At 26.4% G+C, this 14,071-nt stretch overlaps 1 protein-coding gene and 1 long non-coding RNA gene across 14 annotated transcripts in view; both read right to left on the bottom strand.

The window, feature by feature from the left end:
• LOC147816171 (transcription-associated protein 1-like) overlaps window positions 1-14,071 on the bottom strand; it is a 97,253-nt gene that overhangs the window by 62,113 nt on the left and 21,069 nt on the right. The gene's annotated exons all lie outside the window — the stretch shown is intronic.
• Window positions 1,352-13,562, bottom strand: LOC147816172 (uncharacterized). Its single transcript, XR_015431841.1, has 3 exons — window positions 13,531-13,562; window positions 9,976-10,091; window positions 1,352-6,936 (listed from the first exon to the last, which is right to left on the bottom strand). It is a non-coding gene; the product is annotated as an uncharacterized LOC147816172 (long non-coding RNA).

Here is a 14,071-nt window from a genome sequence, read left to right as displayed (position 1 = left end):
ATAATATTTTTTATTAGGAAAATGTGAAAAAGCTGGAAAAATCCAGGAAAATCAATTTATTTGCTCTTTTTCGACTTCTTTTGTAACATTTTGAATATTTTAGCATGCATGGGGTGTTTTCTGTGTATGAAATCCAGCAAAGAAAGCGTAATGGAATAATAAAAAAAAAGAATAAAAATATAAAATGGCGCGAGTAAGGTTCAAATTTCGAGACCCCCTAGCTCCCTTTAATATCAAGGTATAATTTTCAAACTCGGACCCTAAGTAGGGGTCTATGGTCCATACATGGCTGCGGAAGAAAATTTTTAAAGGCTAATTAAAAATTATTTTTCGCATGGAATTATCTTTGATTGATATAATGAATTTTACATTTGTGTGCAAAACATTTGTCAGTTAGTTTAAAAAAAAATTTGATTTTTTTTTAACTAATTAAAAAAATTTATTAATTTTAAAACAAAATTTTCTTGACCAGTCTTAAATAAAAAATATAGAATAAAAGTTATTCTTCGCATGGAATTATCTTTGATTGATAAAATGAATTTTACATTTGTGTGCGTGATTCGTCAGTTTAAAAAAAATTTGAATTATGGCGAAATACCCAGAAAATAAAATTAACATTAAGGGGTCCAAACTTTGAACAGCTGTCCTGACCAAACTATTGGCAGAATTTGTACGAGATTGTCGCTAACGCCGTGTCTTTTGTCTGAAATCCGTATCTGAAGAAAAAAAAAAAGACTATTATTGAGTAAAAATACGTTTTTGCATCTGATTTCGCATCTTAAAATATTGTGTGCACTAATTAATTAGCAAATTTGAAGTCACCTCCTCGATTCATTGAGTCCTAGAGCGTGAAAATTCGATTATTATATCAAAAGTTATTCAGGTTTTTTATTTTGGGCACTGTACATTTATTAATTCAAAATAGTTTCTATTGCTGAACCGTTTCCAGCTTTCTCGGAGATCCTTTAGTATAAGTTACTTTATAACCGTCGTTGAACAGTTAACCCAATTTTGGGTTTACGACTACTAAAGTTCAACTCCGTAGACTTGTAACTTTGAACCCAAACCAGAAGACAAGGAAAAACCCTAGACGAACTATTGCGAGAAATTTGCCTTCATGGACCTTTTGATGGAACTTACATTGCTTCATTTTTATATTCTATCTACATTACAAAAGTGGCTCATTATCATTCACAGATATTTTTTTAAAAAAATTCTTATATATACATTATAATTTGACAATTTTGATAAAAAATTTTTTTTCTCAGTTCAAGCGGATTTTTGATGCAAGATTCAATAGTAAAAAAGCTGAAAAAAAGTGATGAAAAGCAAAAAAAATTAAAATGCAAGATGTAGTTAAAAATTTCATCCTTTATTTGGGCACAAAATGTTTTACAAAATTGAAAAAAAAAATAATCAGGGAATAAACAGAATAGCAACACAATCAGATAAAACAAATTGAAAAAGAAATCATATATTCTAATCACATTAGCACCTTTGCAAATAAAAATAGATAGCATCGAAAAAAAACAGTTCCAACATAAAATATGCATGGATTTCAATCGCTCTACCAAGTGGCTTGAATTATTTACTTTTGAATTATTCATTGAATAATTAATTATAAAAATAACAATTCATGTAATTAATTAATGAAAATTAATACAAATAATAATTGAAATATTTCATATAATAATCCATATAAATTGGTGAGGAAAAATTACTAATTTTTGATACAGTAAATTTATTTGAAATATAAATAAAAAGCAGAACCTTTTCGCTGTATAATTTGTTTTTTTTTTTATTTGTAAAGATAGATTCGAAAATTGTGTATTTTTTAATGACATATTTCAGATCTACTCATGCTTCTAAGTTAAAATATATATAAAAAAAAATTTTCATATAATGTTTTTCCTCTAATAGAAGTAGATCATAAAAAAAGGTGTCAGAAACTTAAAATTGAAAAACAATCATATAAAAGAAAAATTTTGAAAATTAATCTTTGTTAATTAAGATTTATTTTGCAAAAGGCAAATCGTATATATTAATAAAAATATGCAAAATACTAAGGAATCTGAGATCATTAGTTTCGATATATAGTCAAACCCCGCTATAGTGAACACGGTTTATAGTGAACTCCCGAATATAGTGAACAAAATGTTCGCTCCCGTGCCTTGCTACACACATATAATGTTATTTTTTGTAGATATAGTGAAACAAAAAAAGAGAGATAGTTGGATATTATAAACTTTTTTCTGTCTTCGACTGATTTATTTTCTTCATATTTTGAAATTTCTACTTCAAAATAAATACATATACCGATTTTTAAAACTATTTACAGCATGAAATGTAGCGATAAGCATTTTTTTTGTTTGCTTCATTATTGAATTCGTTCAGCATTCAATGAAGCCACCATCTTCTAGTATCTGGACAAAGGCTTCAAGTTAAAGCCGATGAATTCGCTAAGTGATTTTGTGAGACTACTTTTATGTGTTTGAATGGCTGGATAGACAGGTTTAAAAAAAGCGGAATAACATAAATTCAGGAAAAATTATCGGAGAGTCAGGAAGTGTTTCCCTTTTTGATGCTGAGGATTGCTCATCAGCTAGAAATTATTAAAAAAAAATTTTCACGTAAGACGAAGAGTAATAAGAAATAAAAGTTAACACATTTTTGTTACTACGTATTATTTTTCAGTCATTTTTGTATTTCATTTTATTGATCATTTATTTAAATGATGTGTCATAAAAGGGAGGATTTTGGAACCATTAGTTAAAACTGTTTGCGGAACAGATATAGCGAAGTCCTGGTTAGCGAAAAATCCAGATGTTTTCCGGAGCACAATCATCCCTGACTATAGTGCAGGGGTGCCACTCTAAAAAATTTCAAGACTGAACTCATTTTTTGACCAAATAATACTGTCTAGCATTGTTTACCAAACTTTTAGAAATTTATAGCACACTGACACCAAAATTTACCTTTCCTTGTTATTAGCCTATTAAATCAATAATTTGATTATTTTTTCTAATTTTTTATTTTATGTTTTTTTAACAAACAAAACGAAAATAACAGCCAACCTTGCATATTTCTTAACAACCTGAAACCATTCATATCCCTGTTTTTCACTTCACCATTACTTATTTTTTGCTCTAGCACTATAATTTCTTTCTTTTTTAAAAAAATAATCTTGATTTAACTTTGACCAGCATGACGATAGGTTATGGTGGAGGAAGCAAATTAGAGCAGACTTAGATTCATTAATAGTACAAAATTTAATTATACAAGTAGATAAAGTTCAGGCAATCCTATTTGTCAAGACTTGAAAGAATGAGATTTAGTGAAGCTGACAAAAAGAAGATAAATTAAAGTCCTGACATCAATACCATATCATATGTTATCATTAAGATACAATATTTTTTTATTTCGACAAAAAAAAAATTACAAAATTTCTAATGAAAAAAAAAAGAAAATTTTTTTTAATTGATAGAATTTGATTTTTATTGATTTTTCTCAAGACTGATTTCAGTCCCTGGGACTGAAAAGTGGCACCCATGTATAGTGATACTGAAAAATTAAGGACTTTTAAAAGCCTTGCACCAAAATTAAGTACATTTAAAGACCCTCATTTAAAAAAAAAAATTAAGTTTCTGAGGACCGTGGGAACCCTGTTGAATTTCAACCAATGATAAATGTTGCTTTGATGAAATAGTCAATTGAAAATGAAATATGAGCCTATAAAAATAACAATTAATTTTGAACAGATTTCATTTTGCAACTTGGGTTAGAGACAACACATTATTGAAAAGAAAGCATTGCAATCTGTTTTAAAAAGTTCAATTATTAATAAGAATTGAGATTCAAGAGATTCAGATTTATTGAAAATGTGAACAACCACCACAACTACAAAAATATAACACATTTATGAAGAAAAAAAATTTTTTTTTTTAATAGAAATTACAATTTTATAGATTCTGGGCATCTGAGACTACTAACTAAACAAAAAAAAAGAAGCATTTTAAACAACTAAAACCAACTCATATTTTGATACTAAAGAATATAATTTTGCATGATATAGTTTAACAATATATCATACCTAGCCAAATTATTAGACACACTGTATAGTCTATCACCTGATAATTAAGATTTTACATAGAATCTAATACTGTGTCTAATAATTTGTCCAGGGGCTGTAGATATAATTCATTTTGTTATTTAAAAAAAATAGTTATAAATTTCATCGTTATTTGACATTAAAATAAATTTCCCTTCTATCATTGCATACTATGCTCAGTTGTTGATATTTTAAGTTCATCCAAAATATCTGTGTTCTGAATATAAAATCCCAGACCTTAAATAATAATTAAATAATCAGAAAAAACAAACAAACAAATAAGTAATGAAAGAACAAATGGCTTATAGTCTAAGCATTGGGTGACAGAGAATACAGTGAATGAAAACAATCTGCAATTATTACAACTCTCAATTAAAAAAGAAAAAAACATAGACATAAGAGTGTATCATGAAAAACAATTTTTTTCGATATTCAAAATTTTGAGACCATAAAAAGTTTTCGCTGTAGTTACATACTCTCCAAAAATATTTAGGTCTTTTAGAATGAGCCTAAAGTTAAGCTTTTTTTTAAGCTCAAAAACATACATAAAAAATTTTTTCAATTTTTTAAAAAATTTCTCTTCAAATCATAATACAAATATTAGTTTTTAAGTTAACAAATGTACACAGGGGTGATTGTGATCCCAACTGAAAAATCCTGAACATTTCTTGAGTAAAATCATTAATGACACGTTTCAAAAAATTACCGTCTTTTTTAAATTTAAACCATTGATATTTTCACAACATGAAATTCTAAATAAATTACATGCAGCATAATTTAAATTAATAATTATGTATAAGTTTATTTTTATTTCTAATCACATTTATTATTCTACCAGAAAAAATAGTTTCAAATGGAAGAGATGTCAAACATAAATTCTAGTTCTAATATTTTTATTTATAAATGTGATCAATAATTTCTTGAAACTTCTGGACTTTGGATTTCCAGAAATTTCTGGATCGCGGTTAGCGAAAAATCCAGATTTTTTCTGGAGCACAATCATCTCTGCGTACAGTAACAGTCGGACATGAGATTAGAAAATACTGATCAACCCAAATCATGAAAGAAAAAAAAAAGCATGTGAAACTATTTTGCTCAAAATGTAACCATTTAAATTATTTACATATTTATTTGAAGTTTTTTTTTACTGCATATGTATCCATTTACCAGGAATTAGCATTTGGTTCCCTCTTTGTCACCTGACTTTATTACACCACTTTTGGGAGAAGGATGGGAACAATTCCGAGAAAGATTGCTAATTGGCGATCATATGACGAAAATATCGATATTAAACATTTAAAAAATTTGATGGAGGCAAGTTTTACTTAATATATTTTAAACTTATTATTCTGAGTATTTATGGTAATAATAAGGCTATGTAACAACGTTATGCATAATGATTCTTTTTATATGACCATATACACCTGCTATTGAAGAACTTCTTCCCAGTTTCATTACAAATTCACTATTCCAAATAGAGGGAAGCGGTTAAGAAAAATAAATACTCAATACAGCATTTTCTTTCATTACATTAAAGTTTAGGAAGTTAGGAAATAAGTAAGAAGAGTCCCATGTGAAAATATTATACTTAAACTTTCTGTAATATATACTTAAATATCTGGAATCTGCATAGTAATCTAACCTATAGATGGAAAATACCTATAGTTGAAAATTGAAAATACAGTTAAACCTGAAAAACAATTATTTCTAATTCAGATTCCAGGTGACCTGAATAATAAATTTCATACATAACTTTTCAAAAAAAGTAATTTTCTTTCTAAATCTTAAATTTTTAAACTTAAAAACTAAAATTTGTAACATGCTTTTGCTTTGAAAAAAAAATTAAAATTTTAAACTAGGGGTGCACAAGCTTTTTAAGTGAAGGGCCACTTGCACAGCAGGTAGATAAACAAAGGGCCGCATACATATTTAGTCATGTCTGCGGCAAATATGATAATTTTTATAAAAACATTAATGTTCTAAGCATTAAATATTTTTGTCAGAAAACTTAATAACATACTTCAGAAAATTAAATACTTTTAATTATTTGAATTTATTTAAAACTAAAACAACCAATACTTTTTTTTAAAAAAGCTTTTTCGATTTTTCTCAATAATTAGTTTATTTACTAATATATATAGGAGAGATATAAATTCTTACAGAATGAAAGCGCTAAAAATATACATATTTTATAGAGTAATATAAATTTGAATGAAATATTTTAACTAAATAAAATATTAAAAAAAACTAAATTAAAAGGAAATTTTTTTATACATTCAGCTCCTGCGGGCTGCACAACAACAGTTGGCGGACCGCATGTTGTGCGTTCCTATTTTAACCAAGCTTTTTCACCTAAATAAAAAATTAAAAAAACTTTTTCACCTAATAATAAATAAAATTTTAGGCCCATTGTACAAAATCAAGATACTTTTTTCAATAAGGCTAATTTTTTTTTCAAATAATTTTTTTTCAACTATTACATTGTCAATGAAAACTTTTCACAGCCTTGAAATTTTTATATGATTACATATGTTTTCCATTTTTGTACACAAATGATGAGCTGATACATATATGATATCTGATGAAAAATATACATATTTCATGCAACAGATGAGAATGTCTGTTCCGTATCACAAAAAGATATTTCATATCTAACAGGAACATCAACAGTACACAAGTGGTTTCCGTTACTTACACCCAAATTAGGATGTAATGTTAGAATTCAATTTATTTTTCACTCAATGTCAGACCAAGGTAAGGAGGATTCAGTTCAACTTCAGGCCAGGTATAGCCCAGTTTCAGATTATGGACAGGACTGGACTTGATATCTGTGGAAATAAACCAGAACAATTAATTTAAAATCTTATTCAGGGTGTATAGTCAAATCTTTCAACAAAAAATAAGTACTTTTTAAGCAATTAAAAAATATTTTTAAGCACTATATACATTAACAAAATGCAAAATAATTTTCAAAGACTTTACATGATCATGATAAAATAACAAGTTTCTGACAAAGAACTCTTTTCTTGATTATATCAGCCATTATAAAATACTGGAGAGATTTTTCAGCTCGATATCAGAGGGTGGAAAATGAAGCTTGAAATTGAGAATATCTTGCAAAATGCAGCAGAGTTGCACACGAGCAGGGTTTGTAATTTTTTTGATTTTTTTTTCTTTGAAAAAAAAAAAAAAAAAAATCAGATTTTTTTTTATTTAAATCGAATTTTTTTGATTTTTATTCAAATATATTGTAAGAACTTGGATTTATAATTAAAAAAAACTTTATAAATGTTTAATCAATATGAAAGTAATATTAAACTATATTATAAAAATATTTTAGAAGATTTAACTACCTAAAACAATTTTTCATTATAATACATAGCATAGCAACCATTTCGAAACAAATGCAAGATTGAAATTTAAAGACTAGATGAAATAGAGAATTTAAAGAATACTTAAACTATTAAACCAAAGTTTCAATTAGCAAACCATAATTTTAATTTAAAATTGTGATTTTCTTTCTTTTGATTTTTAAAATGACAAAATAAATGTAACAGACTGTGTTTATAAATGTAGTCATTCATCAAAAAATAAACAAATATTTAATCTATAAATTTTTATAGCAAAATATTAATTCTTAATTCCAAATCAAAATAGATAAGTTAAGCTACAAAAAAAAAAATTAAAAAATCTATCTATGTACTCATTGGAATTTTTTTTCTTCAGAAAATTTCTTTCTGATAATGTCAAAGATGTACACTGTAAACATGCACACTGTTACCAGTTAATAACCCTACTGCTTTAAGTAGAGTTTAAAGGGGAAGAATGACACTGTATCAGAAAAAAATATCTGAATCAATCAGCATTTTTATTCCATTTTTGGCAAATTAGGGTATTTTTTTTTAATATAACCTCAAGCTTTAGAAATATACATTTTCCACCAATAAAATATAATGAAGATTTTACCTCCATGCTTTTTCAATCATAAGGTAGAATTTAAATTAACATTATTTGTATTTTTTTTTTGTGAAAAAAATTCATGTTTATTAATAACTTTCTACAGCTATGCAAGTCCATATTAAGACAGCCCTGAATGTTTTCTTTAATCTGTACTTTCAATTTCAAGCATTAAAAGATTTTTAAAAATGTAATTTCTAATGTGTTGGAATTTATCACACACCAAGAATGAAAGTAATTTCGTTAACTAAAATTAATTAATGCAGCACTTCATTTAAAATAAATTTTAAAACTAAGAAAAGAAAATAATAAAAGTATCAATAATTTTAAACACTGTTTTTTAACTTTTCAAATCAATGTATATATAAAAAATCTGTTGATTTAAATCAATGATTTTTAAAAAAAAAATCATTTGATTTAAATCATGATTTGCACATGAGAGTGCAAGAATCTCACTTATCCCAGCTCAGTGGACGTGCTTGCTAACTCACAAGTATTTCACTAAACATGCAAAAAGATTGGCGCTTTCATACTCTATAGACCAATGATGCGCCGAAGTAGCCTGTGGTTGGATGAATTGTGGAAATGCTGAATAGAACAATGTGTAAAGCACGCTTTTGCATACTATGTGTCGAAAATCAACATGGTAGAGAAAAAAATCTGATTTTCGAAAATGGAAAATTACACACTTTTTAAAAACACTCAATGAAAATAGCATCTTTCAGGGCTTTTAAAAAAAGAAAAAAAGCACCTTTAAGTACTTTTTAAAAATGCACCATGTTATTATTATTGGGTTGGTAGAAAGTATTTTTTTAAGAGTGAAATAAAACATAAAAAAAATTGTTAAACTTATTCAAGTGATACTTATTTAAAAAGAACATAACTGAAGACAAAAAACATTTTTAACAACAAATATCAAACCATTCAAAAAAGAAACTAACAAACATATAAATAATCCATAGATGGCTAAAGTTATTCCATATTTATTAAGTTAAATCAAATAGTATAAATAACCAAAAAGTAATGCTTTGAATTAAACAAAATAAATGAATAAATGAAAAAAATATAATATTTGGAAAATGAAAAATAAAGGAAGAACTTATTAATCAATAAAATAAAAGATTAACTTTTTAACAACTAAGTCACATTAAAAAAAATACATCACCCTGAATTAATAAAATACAGTTAAACTCTGCTGAACATTGTGAACGAAATGCTCGCTCACGTGCCTTGCCATACACATATAATATCATTTTTTGTGGATATAGCGAACCAAAAGATGAGAGGAAATTGGATATTCTGAACTTTTTTCTGCCCTTGAGTGATTTTTTCCTTCATTTGTTGGTAATTTCGAAATTCCTACATAAAATACATATACCAATTTTTAAGACCTCTTATTGAGTGAAAAGTAGCCAGAAGCATTTTTTCTTATTTGCTTCTTTTATCTCAGTTTTTCATCCCTAAATCTTTTGCACGCACGACGATGAGTAATAAAAAATATAAGTGAACACATTTTTTGTTACTACATATTGTTCTTTAATCATTTTTGTATTTCTTTTCATTGGTCATTTATTTAAATAATGTGTAATAAAAGGGAGCAGTTTGGAAAAATTAATTAAAATTGTTTGCAGTATGGATATAATCAACTCCCAGTTATAGTGAACTGAAATTTCGGCCCCTTGAAGGTTCACTATAGCGAGGTCTGACTGTATTATACAATAATATGTGATTAATTGAAATTAAATCATATTTAACCACTTACATAGTTTTTAAAAGCAGAAGAAAAACGTTTAAAGATTCAATATGCTTAAATTTTCTATTTTTAAAAAGAAATGAATCAAATAAAGATGGAACCAAAGAATTGGGTTGAAAAGGCTCAGAAGAAAACATCAACAATAAGAAGGAATTACTTGAGATAGATGGCTCTTTTTCCACAGACTCAACAGGATGACTCGTTGAATGAGGTTCAAATTTGGACAAAGCACGACTTGAAATCTTTGTAGTAGGTCTAAGTGGTCCTTCTAACCTAAAATCATAAACATTTTGTTATTCTTCGAGCATGTAAGGATTTTTAAAAAAATATATATATAGCTTAATCCAAGCAAAAAAACGCTTACAAAAATTGAGTATTAAATGAAAAGATATAAAAAGTTAATTCCACGGGAGTCGGTGACCAATCGATATCGGTCGTCGACACATTAGGTTTGAAGAATAAGTGGTCACCATGGGTGCCCACTCTAAAAATATTTCAAGACAGAACTTATTTTTTTGATAAATGAACACAATCTAGAAGAATTTTCAGACATTTATAGTTCACTGACTTCAGAATGTACCTTTCTATAATAAGGACTTATATATTAAATTAATTATAAAGATTTTTTTCATTCATTATATTAATTTATTTTTTACAGCAAACAAGATAAAAGCAATAACAGCTAACCTTGTACATCTTTTCACATCAACCACTAAATAATAAACAAAAATTTTCTTCTAAGTTATACATATCTCTATTTATTTTTTCACTTCATCATTATTTATTTTTTGTTCCATCTCCATAATTTTTTTTTAAAATAATAATCTCAATTTAACTTGGGTCAGCATCAAAAAACGCTTTAGATACACTAATAGTACAAATTTTGTTTACGCAGGTAAGCGTTGAAGTTCCATCTCATTCTTTGCTACATCATTACTTGATCATTTCACAGTAATTATAAAAATTACCAATGTTTACATTAAAATGTAACTTTTATTTTTCCTTAACAGCAAAAATTTTTTACATTTTTAAGGAAATACATAAATTTTAATATTAAAAACAAATTGAAAAGAGATATTAATTTAATTTTACCTACTGATTTTCTTTCAAGACTGACTTCAGTTTATTTATGAAAATAATTAAAAAATTCCAAATTAAAGTCATAAATAAGGTTAACAAACAAATATTAATAGGTTTCAAAAAATAAATCTTAAGATTAATAAACTGAGCAACCTGAATTTGCAAACTGAGTTATAAATGTTAAAATATGAGATGTTTGTTATGTATTTTACTTGAGAGGAAAAGAATTAAAAATTTCAATCATTTAAAAAAAAAATCAATAAGGGACAGTTTTGTTGTTGACTAAAGATTTCCAAAAAGTCCCCAACATCTTTTGTTGTGAAATTTTTTAAAGCCTGTAATTAAAAAATTGGTTAATTAAATATCAACTCAATCAATCTAAGCTAAATTTAAATAATCCAATTCCAATTTCTTACAAATTAAATTTAAATTTCCAATTTCTTAAATTTTCAACTCAAGTGGAATAAACCCTTTTTCAAAAAGAAATATCAGATATCTAAACAGTTTAAAATAGCAATCTAGTTTAAATAATAACATTAATTTTAGAGCTATTTAATGTCATTCTCAAATAAGTGAAAACAAGAAGAAAAAAATTATGAATTTCTTAAAAAATTAAAATAAGTGATATTTATTAATATTTTATATAAAAGAATTTAGGTTATGTTTTCAATAGTTTATGGACAACTTTATTTTACATTACTTAAAAGAACCTAATCAATTTATCAATACCACTAAATAAACAAATCACATATTAAACATTGATACCACTAAAATCATATATTGAATTCACACAATTAATTACAAATAGCATAATAATTTTCATTATCAAATAATGTTAAGTATGATTACCCAAACCAACTCCTGAATAATATGATAAATAGATTTTAAAATTCTCTTTAAAACTAACAAATAATTCTTCTTTTTTTTTTTTTTTTAAGTTAATGTGACAAACTTTTTGTAACTATACTGAATTTAATTTGCTTACATACGAGTTATATAATACCTATTGTTAAACAATTGTATTTGTCATTTTTAATTCTTTTCCAGTTCGCCCTCTTTTTTTTTTTGTTTTATTCAGTTTCTTCCACTGTTCTGGAAGAAATATGTTCAGCGTATCTGCTACATTTTAGATTTTCAAATCCATGACTAATTCCAAGAAATTTTCATGACTTAATGAAGTTACTATTTTCTTTGATAAAAACAACCATAAATTTAAAAAAGCATTGTAATAACATTAATTGAAATGATAGGTATAACCAAAACTGTTATACTCTGCATCTTCATATTTACAGATTTTAAATTTAAAAAACAGAGTAAAGAAAAAGTTGAAGCATTAAAATAGCTGAAAAAAATAAAAATAAAATAATTTTTTTTCTCTTTCTCCTGCAAAATTATATTCTAAAGAGACTTTTCTTGTTCATCTGAAAGGAAAGATATTCCTGATTTTTCTGCTCTCATTTCGGAATAAAAAAATTCACCATTGACTGGCTTGCTTTAGCTAGAATTTTAAATTTATAAAATAAATAAAAAAATAAATAAAAACAAAATTTCTGAAATCACAGAAGTATAAAAGATAATTCGCTCTAGAAATGATGTTCTTTCATTTTTTGATAGAAAACCATAATTTTTAAAGAACACAATAAAAACATTTTATACTTTAATAAAATATGACTGTGACTGGGGATTTTGTTAGAAATTTAGATATTTGGAACACCATGAAATTGGCAGAGGGGGAGGAATTCAATTAAAAAAATTAGATTTTTCAGCAAACTAAATCCATGACTTCCCATGATTTCTTTGAAAATATAACTAAAATCATGACAAATTTGGTTCAATACCGAAATTCATGAATTTTCATGATTTTCCAGGTGAGCAGATACCCTGTATGTTTCTTCCGGGCTGAAATGCCAACAATGTTTAGATAGATATTTTTGTTTAAAACTTTTTCTATGTTTATTTGAAATAATACAGATTCCCATTAGAAATTAAGTTCAAAATTGGAAGAAAATATCCTTTTTTTTTATTTTGTTACAATTAAACTGAATGAATTTATATGAAGAACATAAAATTTAACTATATAAAATAGTTAAAAAAAAACTGTTTGGTTTAAATCACATAGGTCTTTATTCAACTATCCAACCATCTATCCATGTTAGAAATTATTCCAAAAATATATGTTAAGTAAAAATAAATAAAAAATTTAAAATTTTTAGAAAATTTTATTAAAAAAATTAACATTAATGAATGACTCACTCACTGCCTCATTTTGGCCACAAGACATCAATGAATGCCTCAGCTCATAAATTAAATAAGATAGTGCGACTCTATCATGCGTCACACCAAAATATTAAACACTTAGACATTTAAAAGCCACCATCTTATATTAACCGCAAAAACATTGCTTTATATAGTTTGTCTAAAGTAAGAATTCCCCTAACCATTTGTCTGGACCTGTGGAGGTGACTATGGTAATGAGGTCTAATCAAAGAATAAAACTAATTGACAAATTCAGAAAAAGACAAAATAAGTAAGTAATATTTAAAATAATAAATTAAAATCGAAAAGCAACTGAATCCAAATTTGTTTTATTTTAATTTATAAAGTCAGAAATACAATTCTGGCAGGACAGTACTTCATCAGGGGACACATTGCCGGCCAACACACAGGAGCCTTTCAGTTGTCAGTAGTGAAATCAAAAACTGACTGCGTCCCCAAGGCCTCATAATGGAAAACTAAATAAGAAAAAGCAATTAAAAAAATTAATAAGGAAATGCAAAGAAAAATTAATGACAAACAGTCCCAATTTAAAAGTTCACAGCGTAAGTCTAAGTAATGATTTAAAAGTACACAGACTAAGATCTAATAAAAAGACGCCCACATATAAGAAAAATATAAATTGCCAAATCATTAAGAAAACTCTAGAAATAAGTCAAGTGCTGACCCCTTTTTGAAAATCCTGAAAAAATAAAACAGAAAAACATTAAATGAGTAAAAATTTTTAAAAAGTGCTGCCATCTATATGGGGTAACGAAGTATAACTATTTAAAGTGGGGTCGTTGTTTAGAACAGCTTTTGGCTCGAGAAACGACGAAAGAAAGGGAATCCTTTTCTTCGCCCTATAATGAAGAGAAGCTACCCTCCCTGAAATGCACTATTATTGGTTCCATAGCAGC

This window comes from Parasteatoda tepidariorum, chromosome 2, assembly GCF_982258835.1.
Source record: "Parasteatoda tepidariorum strain Cologne lab strain chromosome 2, Ptep-v5.0, whole genome shotgun sequence".
Classification (NCBI taxonomy): domain Eukaryota; kingdom Metazoa; phylum Arthropoda; class Arachnida; order Araneae; family Theridiidae; genus Parasteatoda; species Parasteatoda tepidariorum.
The sequence above is the reverse complement of the archived record's forward strand: the minus strand, read 5'-3'. Positions and strand labels throughout refer to the sequence as shown.